The sequence below is a fragment of the Ursus arctos genome, unplaced genomic scaffold (assembly GCF_023065955.2).
Source record: "Ursus arctos isolate Adak ecotype North America unplaced genomic scaffold, UrsArc2.0 scaffold_7, whole genome shotgun sequence".
Lineage (NCBI taxonomy): Eukaryota > Metazoa > Chordata > Mammalia > Carnivora > Ursidae > Ursus > Ursus arctos.
In genome coordinates this window covers 42661888-42676927 of record NW_026623089.1, presented here as the reverse complement: position 1 = coordinate 42676927, position 15040 = coordinate 42661888, and the positions used below count along the sequence as shown (strand labels likewise).

General features: G+C 38.1%; 1 long non-coding RNA gene across 3 annotated transcripts in view; it reads left to right on the top strand.

Annotated features, from left to right (window-relative positions):
- LOC113259238 (uncharacterized) overlaps window positions 1–12713 on the top strand; it is an 86797-nt gene extending 74084 nt beyond the window's left edge. For 2 of the 3 annotated variants that reach the window (XR_007189977.2, XR_007189978.2), the window contains one exon: window positions 1347–3451. This is a non-coding gene — a long non-coding RNA (uncharacterized LOC113259238). Of the gene's footprint in view, window positions 1–1346 lie in introns of all 3 variants that reach the window. The other variant, XR_006410127.3, reaches the window with a different exon arrangement.
- Window positions 12714–15040: the final 2327 nt, after the last annotated feature.

The window sequence follows — 15040 nt, the reverse complement described above, 5'->3', positions numbered from 1 at the left end:
TGTTGTATATTTATTTGAATATGTTGTAGATTCAATTTCACAGATAATTGCATTTATATTTGTAATTGATTTATGCTTTTCCTTTATTTTGTGCTCCTTTCCCAACCATTTAGAAGGTAGTTGAAATATCTCTTAAGAGATCTGAAGGAACTTGCCTGGAAAATCACCTGTGCCATGATCTGTTTTGTACTTAATTTTTTGACAATTCTTTGATGTTTTCAAATTTTTTCCTACCTAAAAATTTTCAAAGTTCTCATTTCATTTTGGGCTAGTTGTGATCGTTTCTATTTGCTTATTGAAGTGTCCCATTCCTTTAAGATTTTAAATCCATGTATGTGGACTTTAAAAAAATATATGTAATTCTCTAGTTTAAAAAAAATTCCCTGCCTCTCTTTTTTTTTTTTTTTTTTGGCCCTTTTTTCACTACTTTTAATATTGTGCATGTGAGCTTTCTTTCTCTCTCTTTTTTTTTTTTTTGCATATTTTAGATTTTTCTTTTTTTCTCACATTCAGCCTTTGACTGTATTGGTTAATTGTACTGTTTTCTGTTTTATAAATATTTATTTTCTATTGTTATCTTTATTATTTCATTTAAAAAAATTTCTTAGATGTACTTTTATTCTGAATTTTTTTTAAAAAAAGATTTTATTTATTTATTTGTCAGAGAGAGAGCACACAAGTAGGCAGAGGGAGAACTAAGCAAGGAGCCTGATGTGGGGCTGTCCTGGGATCATGACCTGAGCCTGACATGGAAGCTTAACTGACTGAGCCCCCAGGCATCCCTTATTCTGAATTCTTAAGTCAAATAATGCATTACTTTTATCCCTCTTTTCTAAAGCAGTAAATTTAAATGATAGATTTGGCCTCATCCCTTGTGTACGTATGTGTAGTGATATTCTCCATTTCATTGTTTAAAAAAAATAGTTTATAATGGGGATTTTGATTTCCTTTTTGATACCATATGTTTCAAAAAGTTATATTAAAAATGATCAAGTCTTTCCTTTTGTTTTTAAAAGGAATACTATTAATTTTTGGTGCCTTCTTTTGTGGCTAGGGTATTTGGTCTATAAATTTTTACTCTTTAACATTTATTGAAATCTCATTTGTGGTCTTAAAAATAATAAGGATTGTCAGTAGGGAAAAAAATAAATCAATGTAGCTACTAAATCGTTAAACTATATAGGCCCTTGAGAACCAATAATATCAAAAGTGGTTTGTACATATTTCAGAGGATATGCAGGTTTTAGAAAGTAAATAATAAAACATTTATTTCTTTGTATTTTAATGAAACAAATTAAGTTTTATTAATATTTACTGTACTCTTGATATGGCCACTTTGATTGCAGTAGATTGATTCTAAGGATCGTCCAACTCTTCACCCCTCCCTGCATCCACGCTGCTGGTACTCAGTTCACTCTGACTCTGAGCTCAGCCACGTGACTGCTTTGCCTGGTGGTATGGAAGCACACACAGAGCAGAGTCCTACAGGATTGGGTTTGCTCACTGTCGCCCTCTGTCGTTGCCATGAGAACATATGCTGGAAGATGAGAAGTGGAAAGATCTAAGTTCCTCCAGTAATCTTAGCCGAGGCCACCCGAGACCAGCTGAGAGTCAGTCAACCCTCAGACAGGGAAGCAAGCCCAGCCGAGATCAGCAGAACCTCCTCGCTGACCCACAGCTGACCTCAGAGGTATGGATGCGCAAGCCCAGCTGCAAATCAGGTGATGGGCTCAGAGGGCTCAGATTTCTGAGTGAAAGAAGTGTTTACTGTTGTATGTCGGTAGGGTTTTGTGGTGGTTTGTTACACAATTTTATTTGGGTCTTAGATAGCGGATAACAGAAAGTTATCTGCCATGTGTTGTCCGTAAGTTTTCCTAAAAGATCTGTGGACATTTCCAAACAGGGCGGTTGATGGCATCTCCATCCTGTTTTTATTAGCTTTTAGCCTATTGTGATACATTACAATTTACCTGTTCCCAGCTAGGTAGATTTAACGATTTCCTAGTTTTAACACAACTAATTCTGCCCTCCAAATGAAAAGTGGATTATAACGATTCTTGCAAAATGACCCCAGTACAAGTAAACAATAGCAAAAAACCCACAAAACCTCTGAAGTGGCTGAACAACATTTCTTTTCTGCCTGCTGTAAGTCTTCATGTGTCACACCAAGAGGTGGAAGGACCATGATGTAATCAGATCTTGCAAGAAGTCTGAATGCTCACTGTACTGTGAGAGCCTGTAAGTAATGGGAAGCCCTTACAGTAGTAGCAAGGCATTTCAAACTAAGCATTCAGAACCTGAAGACCAGTGTCTGTATTTTTTCAGCCATATTTAAGTTATATGATATCCAATCCAAATGTATTAAAAAATGTAAAATCTGTTTTCAGATTTCTGTTTGAATAGTAAAAGACAAGAAGCCACACACAGCAGGGGATTCTCTTGTTCTTCCTTTCAGGATAAAAGTCACCGAAATTATACCCAGAAAACCCCATCACAACAACCTAAAAGTGTTTTCCTTTATTAGCAAAAAAGTGTTTGAAAACAGGTAAAATCCATTGTTACGTATTTGAAGAAACAAGTTTTGGAACAAACTGCTCAGTATGGGAGGTTTTCTAAATACAGTTGGGAGAAAGTTCAGACGTCTCGGTTGAGGATGTCTTCACGACGATCTTTCAGTAATTAAATGCACAAAGCGCGTTGTGCATGTATGGTGAGCCACCCTGATACATTCTCTAAGTGTGCTAGAGAAGATAGCTTTTCAACAGTACATTACTTCTTTAATAACAATTTTTAAAACCCCACTGTTTTATGGAGGAGAGGAGTGGAAAACAGAGTAAGTGTGGTTACAGATGGAACAGCTGCTTTACTGGAATAAAATGGGTCCTAGGGTGAGTCACGGATTGTATCCCATGTGAAATTTATCTGTTGCCTCCACCATCGATAAGGAAACACATCAAATTGAAATCAGAAGTGTTTTCTGATACAGCTTTATAAAAAAATAGGAGAATCTTTATAACAAACTCAGAAGAGAAGGGCCGTGACCATGGGTATTATTTGTCCCTCATGGAGGAGAGGTGGTTATCTCATGGTAAAATGTTTCAAGATTCATCAAATGTAAAGATAAAATGAAATACATTTCTTTTCTCATGCAGAAAGATAAGCATTCTAAATTTTGATGATTTGTTTTCCATCTGGTGACCCAGCAGACATTTTTGAAGAAACTAACCCATTTAATATGTCCATTCAAGGTTGAGGTGATGTTTTCACAAGCTGAGAAACTGGTTTTTGACAGAACCTGGTGCTGAGGAAAAAGCATTTTGAAAGCAGGTCTCTGGAATGTTTCATCCGTACCTGATTTTGTGGCTGAAAACAGTATCTGTCGTTACAGTACTTCTCACATATGCATACCCAAAAACCTCATTTAAAAATAAAATCTAACTTGTTTTAAAAATCATTCAAAGAATGTTGTTGTTTTTGAGCTTATTTAGTTAAAAAAAAATTCAAAGCACATCACCTTCCAATTATTTGGCATGAATAACTGATTGACAGCTGGGATAATGGAAATTTACTAACAGAATTTCAGCAAAAAAAACCCTTTGCAGATAGATTCAGAGAGGGCAGGCAACGTTTGATTCTTTGACGTGGTTCTGTGGGCTTTCGTAAGTAGCTTTTTGACCACAGGCAGCCATTAAAACTAAATACTGACCTACACTGAATTTAGAACCTGACTTTTTAATCAGTGTCATGGAAATTTTAAAAAACAATGAAGCATATTCAACCCCAATGTCTTCTCCAGGCTATGTTTTCCAAATGCAAGGTCTTGTGGGATGCAGATAGATGAGGAGGGACGGTCCGAAGTGCCTTTTTGGTAGCCTTTATTGTCCCTCACCACAGACACTTTTCAGACTCAGTTTGAAAACCACTACTTTAAGCCTTATTTGTTTCTTTTCTATTTTGCCTTTCAAAGACTCTAAGTCATATAGGAGCTAATGTAATGTAATATAGCGGGTGTTTTTTTTTTTTGACGTCTTTTATTTCCAGTGGATTTTACTTCATTATATTTAATGTTACCTTACCTGGTGTATAAGCTGTTTTTCTTTTCGTATAAGAATGTCATTATAAGTGTACCTTCACCCAAAGTAATACAATTCTATTTGTTCAACAATTTTCGTTGGTTTGGAATTTACGTTGTCTGATATGAGCGCCATGCCTCTGCTTTTGTTGTCTGGTTTGCCTTTGCCCAATCTTTCACTTTTAAACTCTCTGTGTTATTTTGTTTTAGATTTTTGAAAATAGGGTGTAGGCGCACTTTCATTTTGATACGCATTAGGCAGTCTTTTTGTTTCGGGATGGTGTTTAACCAATTTACACTACTGTCAAGCTGAAATTTCGATCTCATTTTTTCATCTTGTTTTTTGTTTTGCCAAAAAACTACTTCTAGCTCCTGTCAAAAATTCAAAAATTAGAGATGTAAAACCAGTTAATCATGGAAGTAGTAACTAGTAAGAGTTCATTGTGCACACGGCAAAAAGACAGTTTGCAGACCGGGAGCACGCAAACCAAAACATGGAGCAAGGCTCAGGGGTATATTGTTATAAAGAAGTTTATACACTGAGAAAGCGATGACTGTTGGTTCTTCACAGTGATTGGTTATAATCGTAGGGTTTTCTTAAATGACAGGGAATTGGTCAGCAGTTGCTTCATATCAACCCTGGGGACAGATCCGGTTTTGCTTATGATTTCCAGAACCAGAAGCAGGGAATAACCCAGGTCAAGTTAGTTTTGTAAAATAAGCTGACTTCCCCTTTGTTTGTATGACTACACTGGCTTTGTCTCCTCAGGGAATTTTCAAGGCTGGTCTCTGGTTCGGTTTTGGCTTTAATAATTAACCCCTTTTGGTCATTCTCTCAGCAGGCTGCGAATATGACCAACAGCAATAGCGTTAGTCCTGTTACCGCTGTCGATGTAGTCAGGCTGAAGAATCACGTATTTGCTGTTTCCATTAGTTGAGTTGTCAGGCCAGAGGGCCTGTCATCACTGATGTAGGAAAGACGCTAGGGTTCGAAGCCGAAGGCCAAGAAAGAATTCTTGAGACATCTTTGGTGCGAAAAGGTGGTTTTATTAAAGCACGAGGACAGGACCTGTGGGCAGAAAGAGCTGTAATGGGGTCATGAGGCGTGGCCCATTATATACTTTCAAGTTGGGAGGGGGCTAGGGATAGTGTAAGTCTCTAAGGAATGTGGAAACACAGTTTCCAGGACCTTGAGGGGGCTAGCTATTGTTGGGAAAAGGTCATTTATCACCATTGTATAAAACCTTAGTCATGAGACCCTTCATATGTATATCGGTGGGCCATATGTTTGGGGGATGATTGCCAATATGTATCTTGGGGGGTTTAGAGATAAAAGGAAGTTTCCAAAGGAACTTTTATATGTTCAAGTAGGCTTACAGGATCGAGGATGGGGGGAGGGGGTCAGGCTAGGATTGCCTTTTGCCCCTAGCAAAGCATTAATATCGAGAGAGTTGAGTCCCTAGAGGAATGTCACTCTGCCTGTTTCAAGGACTTGTCAGTGGGCTGTAGGTAGTAAGGAAATTGAATAATTTTTCTTCTGCCTTTGTTTCCCACATTAGTCACTTCATCATCTATATGGTTATTGCTGATTTCATCTGGTTGTCCGATCCTCATGGATACCACGTGGCACGTGAGTGGGAGATGACGGGCGGGGCATTTAAAACCCTCGAGAATATATAACACACCAGAGGGGTTCATATGATGACCCCAAGGAGAACAATAGCCAAGGATTTTGAAATTCCCCAGAGCAGAGACTCTAGGAGCCAAGATTTAACCAACTGAATGACTCGAATGGGTTATAGGCACAACACGGTGTCTTGGCAAACACATATCCTCACAATTACTTAAGACAGGAAGAATACGAGGATGTTTAGGAGGGAGCACGGCAGGTGAATTTTTACCTTTGTGAGGTCTCATTATGATGTGAGCAATCAGGTAATTTAATGAGGGGCATTTCTATGGAAACAGAAGAAAAACAAAGGTTAATAGTTTAAGCAAATTATAAATTCAGTTTCTGAGTTTGGAGAGCAGGCAGTTGAGAAGATTTCTAGATGTCGGGTTCTAAGCATCTTTAGATGGAGTGAGGGCAGGCAGTGGCGGTCTGACAGATATCCCTGGTTCGCAGTGGCAACGTCCCTGGTGAGCTTTCGGAGTGGCTGCATAGCAACAGGCACGGAGACTGTCCACACATGAGCTATTGTGCTGATTTCTCTGAAAGTTATATCAAGTTATCCAGCTTTAATCACATGGCTTCAGGAAAAGGGCAGTTTTACTTTTACAGTGATTCCAAGTCAGAAGAGTGAGAGGAAATGGAAAATGTTAGTTGGGAGAGTTCTAGCCAAATGTTGGAGGAAACCTGGAAGAATTCAGGATCTAGCCCAGTTGACGGGCAGAAAACGAAACCTCAAAGACGACAATGCTAGAATCTGCTATCTACAAAGGTGTATTATTGAAACAATTTTTCTCTTTATAATCATCCCCATTTCTATCAAAAGTAACCACAGTAAGTTAAGTCTGGTTTCAATAAACTTGGCCTGATTATTTACGTAAGTGCGGCAAGAGTAGTGATTGACCATATAGGCTATCTTAAATCTGCTTTGCTGGAACTTTTCATAAGGAATTTCAGATTGGACTTTCAAAGCCCTCTTGAGGCTAGGAAGCCAAGCCCAGGACTTCTCCAGTTGTGTCCTGTTAGGAGGAGGACAGATTCCTTTTGAACTTATGCAAATTTATACATTGTCATGAAAAACAAGACTATTTAGTAAGAGTTGCCAAATTCTGGAGGTATCAAGTAGGGAGCAAAAGGTAAATGTTTCAAACTTTGCTCCAGAATTGTTGTAAGTTATAGAGAGCTTAAACGAGAGGAGAAAAAGGAAATCCTGCATCTGGGAGACAAAACATTAAAGATCTAATAATGGGTTGTTTGTGGGTTTGGTTTTTCCCCCCGTTCAGAGTTTCTTGTCCTCACGGAGCTCAGTCCAGGCCTGTGAAAAGGTTCTCATCACAGAGAGAACTAGCAATGTTTTAAATGAAGTCATAAAAATTATAATTATCTTCATCAGTTCATTCAGCCTTATGTAATTAATTCTTGTTTTGCTTCAGCTTGGGTTAGCAGCTTTATGACTCAATCAGTTTTCCATTAAAGATTTAGAAATTCTTACCCAGTTCAATGTTACAGTCTTAAAAGTCACCAGAAGCCTGAGACCTGCATTGGAAAGTACTTGTTAGGGTCTTTTCCGTGAATCTCTTTGAGGATGAAGCACTTTTGTTTGTAATTGATCTGAATGCTTTTAGAGAAGAATCGAGAGTAAAAGAATAATTCTGAATGACAAAAGCCTTAAAAATAGCCATAGTTACAGATCTAAAACAAGATGCAATTGACTTATTCATTCAACCGAAGTGACAATTAAAAGCTTTCAAAGCCAAATATAGAAAGCTATACAGTTGTAATAAAACCTTAGCTCTTTTAATAGAGATGTCTCAGTTACTTTTTGAAGTAATCAAAGTTTGAAAGAGACAATGTGAAGCACGGGAAATATTTTCATAAAACACAGGATCTTTGTTTCCTAGGCAGATTACATGATAGGTAAAGAAACTTTATTTATAATTCCTAATAGAAAGCAGATGAATAATCTTAAAAAAAAAAACCACTTTATCCTTTTAACAGAGAGAAAACCAAATTCTAATACTCCATCAGTATACTTTTGATATTAAAATTCTCTTTTAAGAAATCAATCCATCCCAATCTTAGCTTGACCACACATAAAATTCCTTTCTCAAGATTCCTTTTCCACAAACCTTTTACAACTTTCATATCCATTTAGGTTTTGTCCTTTTCCCTTTCTTATTCTGGAACAATCATTTTACTTTGGGACAAATTACTGTCTTTTTTCCTTTACCAGAAAACCAAAGCAAACCAAACCAAAAATATACCAACCAAACAAAACCCCCCAAAACTCATGACTTTCATATCTTTCCTTATCCAAAATCCCCACTATATTCTATTTTCCTTACTTGCTTTTCATATATACAGTCATTTTTTTACCTTCATTATTTCTAGTCATTTTATTTTTACATATAGATTATACATTTTCACTATTGGTAATCGCTGCTTTCCAGTGAATACTAGGAATTAGGCAATTGTGAGCTGTGTTGTATTCAGTACCCTGTAGTGGATTAGCAGTTTTAAATACATTTCACAATTCCTAGCTGTATTTTCTTCCCTGTAGTAAATATTTCAGTGTGGAACAAAACATGTGTATTTAATAGACCCAAATATCTTTTATCTCTCTATAAAAAATTAAAAAGACAAAAGTAGATAAACTTATATTTAGCATTTAATGTTTATCTTACTTGGAAATGATTTAGAACTTCACCGAATATCCATTAACTTAGTGTAAACTTTTATCTTACTTACATTTATTTAAATTAGCTGCTTTTAACAAGCACCAGCACCTGTTTGCCCACCTGCCTGAGCCCTTAGGATTTTCTTTGGATTCCACTTCTAATGACATGGAATATCAGAAGTTCAGAAATAACAGAAGTAAAACAAATGAATCACCAAAGCAGTGATTAGTAAAAGCGGATTGTACACACCCCAACGAGACAGCTTGCGAACTGGGAGCACGTAAGCCAAAACACGGAGCAAGGCTCGGGGGTGTATTGTTATAAAGAAGCTGATATGGTGAGAAAGCAGTGACTGTTTATTCTGCACAGTGCTTGGTTATAATCTTAGAATTTCTTTAAATGACAGGAAACTGGTTAGTGGTTACTTCTTGTCAATTTTGGAAAGCAGTTCAGGTTTTGCTCTATGACTCCCAGAAGCAAAAGCAAGAAATGACCCAGGTCAAGTTAGCCTTGCAAAATAAGCTGACTTCACCTTGGTTTGTATGGTTTTATCTGCTCAGGGAATTTTGGAGGCCGGTCTCAGTTTGTTTTTTATTTTAACACTCCTACTTCCAATCGTTTCAATCCTATATGTACTGTTTTATTTAAAAATTTCTTTCTTTTATAATGATTTACAATTTACACAACTTGGTTTAAATTCTACAAATAAATACATTTAATTCAAACTACCTCATTATAGTTTCCTTCAATTAGCGTCAAAAAATTTAATATATCTATTTTTCCTTAACTTCAGCATGAGGAAAACACCCATTTACTTTCCCTTAAATTTCATGTTCTTTAAGAAAGCCATTTCGATTAAGATTATTATTAGTTTTGTTAATTTTTATTTTCTCTTTTCAAATAAATTCTGGCATTCATTTTATTCTCTTTTTTTTTGGTGGGGGGAAGAGAGAGAGGTATCGAGAGGGCTCATGCACAAGCAGGGGAAGGGGGGGTGGGGCAGAGAATCTCAAGCAGGCTTCGTGCTGGGCCCATCCTACAACCCCAAGACCATGACCTGAGCTGAAATCAAGAGTTGGTTTCACCTAATCAACTGAGCCACCCAGGTGCCCCTCATTTTATTCTTTTTTTTTGTTAAAGATTTTATTTATTTGAGAGAGAGAGAGCTTTGAGTAGGGGGAGAGAGGAAGGGGAGGGGCAGAGGGAAAGAAAGAGAGACAGAGAGAGAGAGAGAGACAGACAGCCTCCCCCCTGAGTGGGGAGCCCGATGTGGGGCTCAATCCCAGGACCCTACGATCATGACCTGAGTGGAAGGCAGATGCTTAACCGAGGTGAGCCACCCGGGCGCCCCCATTTTGTTCTTTTAAGCCTATTTACAACAAGCATTCATACAAAGCTATGCTTATGGAATTTCAGTGCTTCCTACTAATATTTATATTTTAGTTTTGAAATTCTTAGTGCGATTTTTATCGAGATCGGCTCCAGTACATTTAAAGCAAGTGTTCTGCTAAGGATAGGGCAGTCATCTGGTGTGATTGAAAGGAAAAGTCTGAATCTAGCTTCATATTTTATTCTGGTTTTTTGTGCCATCATTTTCCCTGTCTTCATGTTCATAGAATTTTTTTCTTTATTCTTGTAATTTTGAAAGTCACCGGGATATATTGAGATATATTGATGTTCTTTTTTTTTTTTTTAAGTTTTTAATTCCAGTAGAGTTAGCAGTGTTCTATTAGTTTCAGGTGTTCAACACTTCCATCCCTCACCCCATGCTCATCTCCACAAGAGCCTCCTTAACCCCCATCACCTGTTTATGTGTTGTTCCTTCTTACTAATTACGTTTGGTTCTTAGAAAACAACTTGAAGCTGTTACTGCTCTCCAGTTTTCTTTTATTGTATGTCTGACGATTGTTTATTTTCAACGTCTCACGCGCCCTTTCCAGTGTGTTGCTTATGTTTATGTGGCTCTTCATTCCGTAGCATCTGTGGTTTCCACCTTTTTCTTTCTTTGCTCTTCTGTGCACTAAGGGAAAAACTTCTGAGCCTTTCCTCCTCCTCACTAGTTTCTCTTCTGCAATCTCGAAAGTAATACTACATTCAAGCTCCGCTTGTTAATGCTTTTGTATTCTTCCCTTAACCAGGCCGCTGCTCTCTTTATCTTTTGGTTTATAGATTCCATGTTTTCTTGAACTTCAATGAAAAACCAAAGCACGTGGTTTAAAAAAATTTTTTCCAAAACATTAAAAAAAATATTCCCTCCTGAATTTTGGGTGCTATATTCTCTTTTTTATTTATTGTTTGTCTTTTTCTTTGGAAGCCTGAGGGTTTGATGCTCCCTCTGTCCCTTCCTCTGGCAGCCAGGACTTGGTTCCAAATGATTTTTAGGGGCAATAGTAGTGGTGTCCAGGGGTGACAATATTGGTTTTCAGCACGAGTCGCTATGATGTCCTTCCCAGACATTCATGTAGGGTGTTGAGTGGTCATTTGTCTATTTCCTTCACTGCCCAGTGTATAGTCCTGGTGAGGGTGCTGAGTCAATCTACGACAGTGGAAGCTAAAAAGTCAAATATGAAGTGTCAGGTCCTGCAAGAAGCCAGGAGCTGGACACATGACTTGGCCAATAAGATGGACTTACCTAGATTCTGAAGCTAGTGATGCTAATACCTGGGCCAGTAAGAGGATTCATGGGTTGTCTACAGTGGTGACAGCCCTGGCCAGTTTCCAGGGGTGGAAGTGATGGTACCAGCTTTGGGTTGCTCTCACTTGGAACTGGTGTGACACTTAGGCACCCAGAGTTTAGCTTCTGAGGCAGATGTGCCATCTTCAGACTCATCCTGTGGGAAGAATTCACATGTCTGGTGTCACCTTTTCTCCTTGATCCTGACCATTTTCTGAGCCAGATTCTCCAGTCTTTGTCAATTCTGGGGCCCCCAAAGATGCTGCCAGCAAATTTATTTTCACTTAAATCAGCCAGGCAATTTATGTAGCATTTAAATAAGAGTCTAACTGCTGCATTCTGCTCTTTAGGTCTCTGAATTTGCTGGTTTCAGCCTCTTCTCAACCCTTATCCCCTAGCCATCAGTTACGTCTAAGTTTCCTGTTTTGCTTAAGGTGATTACAACTGCTTTCCATTTAATGCAACCAAGATCCCTGACCAATACCATACATCTTCCTATAAACTGTGATGTTTCCCCACTTTTCCTTAGAAGGTAAAAGGTCTATCCTGGTCTGCTGTTTCCTCATTAGCTGGTGGATCAATTTGCATTGACTGTTTCACATTTATTTTGTTGCCATTAGAATCATCATCCCAGATCTTAAGCTGTGGGATGGCTGGTGTGCACAGTCCCCAACCATGTTTGATGATGTTTAGCAATTACTTATGATGTGTTAATCTATTGAACTAAGGACTGTCTTGCTTCCATTTTTTTGTTATTTGCTCTCAAGGGCATTCACATTTAAAAAATGTGAATTAAAATGTAGCTTTGTTTCTATAAGACAGGACTGAAGAAGTCATGCTCGCCACTTCCCATCTCTGCCCCCTAACTGCATACCCATCTGTGTCCTACTCACCAGGCTCTCCAAAGTCCAGCCCTTGCTTACTACTGACCTCTTTACCATGGGTAGAGACTTAACCCCAAACCCACTTATACCTTTGGTTTATGTGATTGAGAAATAGTGTCTTTGAACTAAATTGTCTAGAATTCTCTGGGGGAGAAAAAACTACACATGTGGAGAGGAAGCCTGTAGATTCACACCTTGGAGCCTCAGAATGACTCCTTTCCTGTCTGGTTGTGTCCTCCCATCTGGTCAGGGAAAGCCTCTTCTTTTTGAGAAAGAGGTATGCGTGGGGGTGGGTGGACGGGCACTTTTCTTTATATCTTGTATTGGCTACTGGACAATCCTTTGCACATCTGGCAGATGTTTACCTAAATTACAATCTCAATACCTTTTGAAAATTTACAAATCCTTTTATACTGTGCATTTTAGGAATAGTTATTAAAAAGGTGGACTAGAGCATTAGATGTCTGTAGCTTTCTACTGGCATAATCTGTTCTATATTGCTGAGAAAAATTGTAAGCATTTTGAAAGTCTAATATTTCTAACTCTGAAAAAGAGCTTATAACAGTGCCTTGTGGTAGAGTATGAAAGCTTTTATTATTAAGGCACTGACTTAGGGAATAATCTGGAAAAAATAAAGTTGGATTTTACCAAACTCTTTATATCAAAATAAAAATTCTGGATATATTGAGTACTAAAAATAAGGGGGGAAAAGAAAAATAAAATAAAAGAACTAGAAGGAAACATGAAATAAAACTTTTATAAACTTAAAAAAGACCTTTGACAAGCCCTCATAAAATCCACAAGTCTTAAGAGACAAGATGGAGAAGCGTAACCATAAAATGAAATGATTCTTCATGGTAAAAAATACTGTAAACATGGTCAGAAGACAAATGAAAAACTGGAAAAATATTTGCAACACATATGATAAAGCGACCCATTCTGTAACATATAAAGAGCATTTATAAATCAAGAATATAAACATTACCTCCATAGTAGGCAAAGAACATGATAGATAGTTCATGAAGTAGATAAAAAAATAGTCTTTGAACTTGTAGGGAAAATGCTCAACCTCACTCATAATAAAGAGTGTGTAAATTTAAACTATTGATTTGTGCATGTGCATAGATTCGTGAGTTATGGTAGGTTTTAAACTAATACTGACGTCACTCAGATTCTGAAGGGATGCAGGGGACAGGTCATATTGATGTGATTTTGGGATATAGGTGAGGTTCGGTGGGGTGAAGTTGGGAGCCAACCACCAAGAAAGAATTCTTGAGACATCTTTGGTGCAAAATGGTGGTTTTATGAAAGCAAGGAGACAGGAAGAATTATTAAAGCCCTGGGCAAAAAGAGCTGTCCCCGGGGTTGTGAGGAGTAATTAGTTATATACTATGGGGTTGAGGGAGGTAAGGAAAAAGGGAGGTTTTCAAAAGAACTTTCATATGCTAAAGAGGATCTACAAGATAACAGAGGCCTTGCCTTTGTCAAGTTAAGGTTTTTCCCTCCCGTCAAACATTAACATTAAGACATTTGGAAGCTTCCTGGAAGATTGTCACACAAGTCACACAAGTCCTACTCAGGACTGGGGGTTGCCGGGTGTCTGCTTTCTTCTCAGCTAGCCTTCTGCTCCCTCATCCATATAGCTGCACACATCCTCATCCCCTCAGAAGACCAAGCAACTTCCTACACAGGCAAGCATCAAGGTTTGTGTGGATCCTTTGACACTCACTTTTATACCCTTGCCCTCATGGTAGCCTGAGGTTGCATGTGGGTTCACAGTTCCCCCAGGCCAAGGGCAGTGCCACACTGCGTGTGAGGCAGGCACAACATTCCACATTTGCTTAACTTTGTCCTTCCTGGAGAAACAGGACTCTGAGGTCCCTGTCCCATTAGCCCAGGTCTGAGGTTGACCCTTTACTCCCACATTATACCATCAATTCACAAAGAGCAAAAGCCCGGTGACACACTGTGCTGGGTGAGACTGTCATGTAACCATCACTCTCATGAATTGTTGGTAGACCTGGCAGCCTAACTATCAAAATTGTAAAGGCACATTCCCTTTAATTTAGCAGTTTCAATTATAGGGGTTGGTCCCGTAGTAGAGCCAAAGAAAGAACACTGACTACATGCCTGATTTATTAGCAAAATACAGAAACCACCTAAAAGTTCATCCATAGGGGTCTAATGAAATAAAATATGGTAAATCAATCCAAGAAAATACCATACAGCCTTTTCAGAATGAGAGGCTCATATATAGGCACAGGTATGGAACAATCGCAGAGCTAGAATAAGTAGAAAAAACAAGACAAGGAACAGTGTATAGCATGCCAAAAAGGAACGCATATATCTATATTACTTTTTAAAGTTTTCTTGTCTTTTTGATTCTAGCCATTCTGACAAGTACGTGGTGGTATCTCATTGCAGTTTTGATTTGCATTTCCCTGATGATGAGTAGTGTCCAGCATCCTCTCATGTGTCTGTTGGCCATCTGTATGTCTTTTCCGGAAAAATGTCTATTCAGATCCTCTGCCTATTTTTTAATCGGATTATTTATCACTTTGGAGTTGAGTTGTATAAGTTCTTTATATATTTTGGATATTAACCTCTTATCAGACATATCATTTGCAAATCTCTTCTCCTATTAAGTAGGTTCCCTTTTTGTTTTGTTGTTGGTTTCCTTCCCTGTGCAGAAGCTTTTAATTTTGCTATAGTCCCAATAGTTGATTTTTGCTTTTGTTTCCCTTGCCTGAGGGATGTAGCTAGAAAAAATGTTTCTACGGCTGATGTCAGAGAAATTACTGCCTATGTTTTCTTCTATGAATTTTATGGTTTCAGGTCCCACATTTAGGTCTTTAATCCATTTTGATTTTTTTTGTGTGTGTATGGTATAAGAAAGTGGTCTAGTTTCATTCTTTTGTATGCTCATGCACTGTTGGGAATGCAAATTGGTACAGACACTGGAAAACAGTATGGAGGTTCTGCAAAAAATTAAAAATAGAAATATTTAGGATCTACAACTGGGTATTTACCCAAAGAAAACTAATTCAAAAAGTTACGTGCACC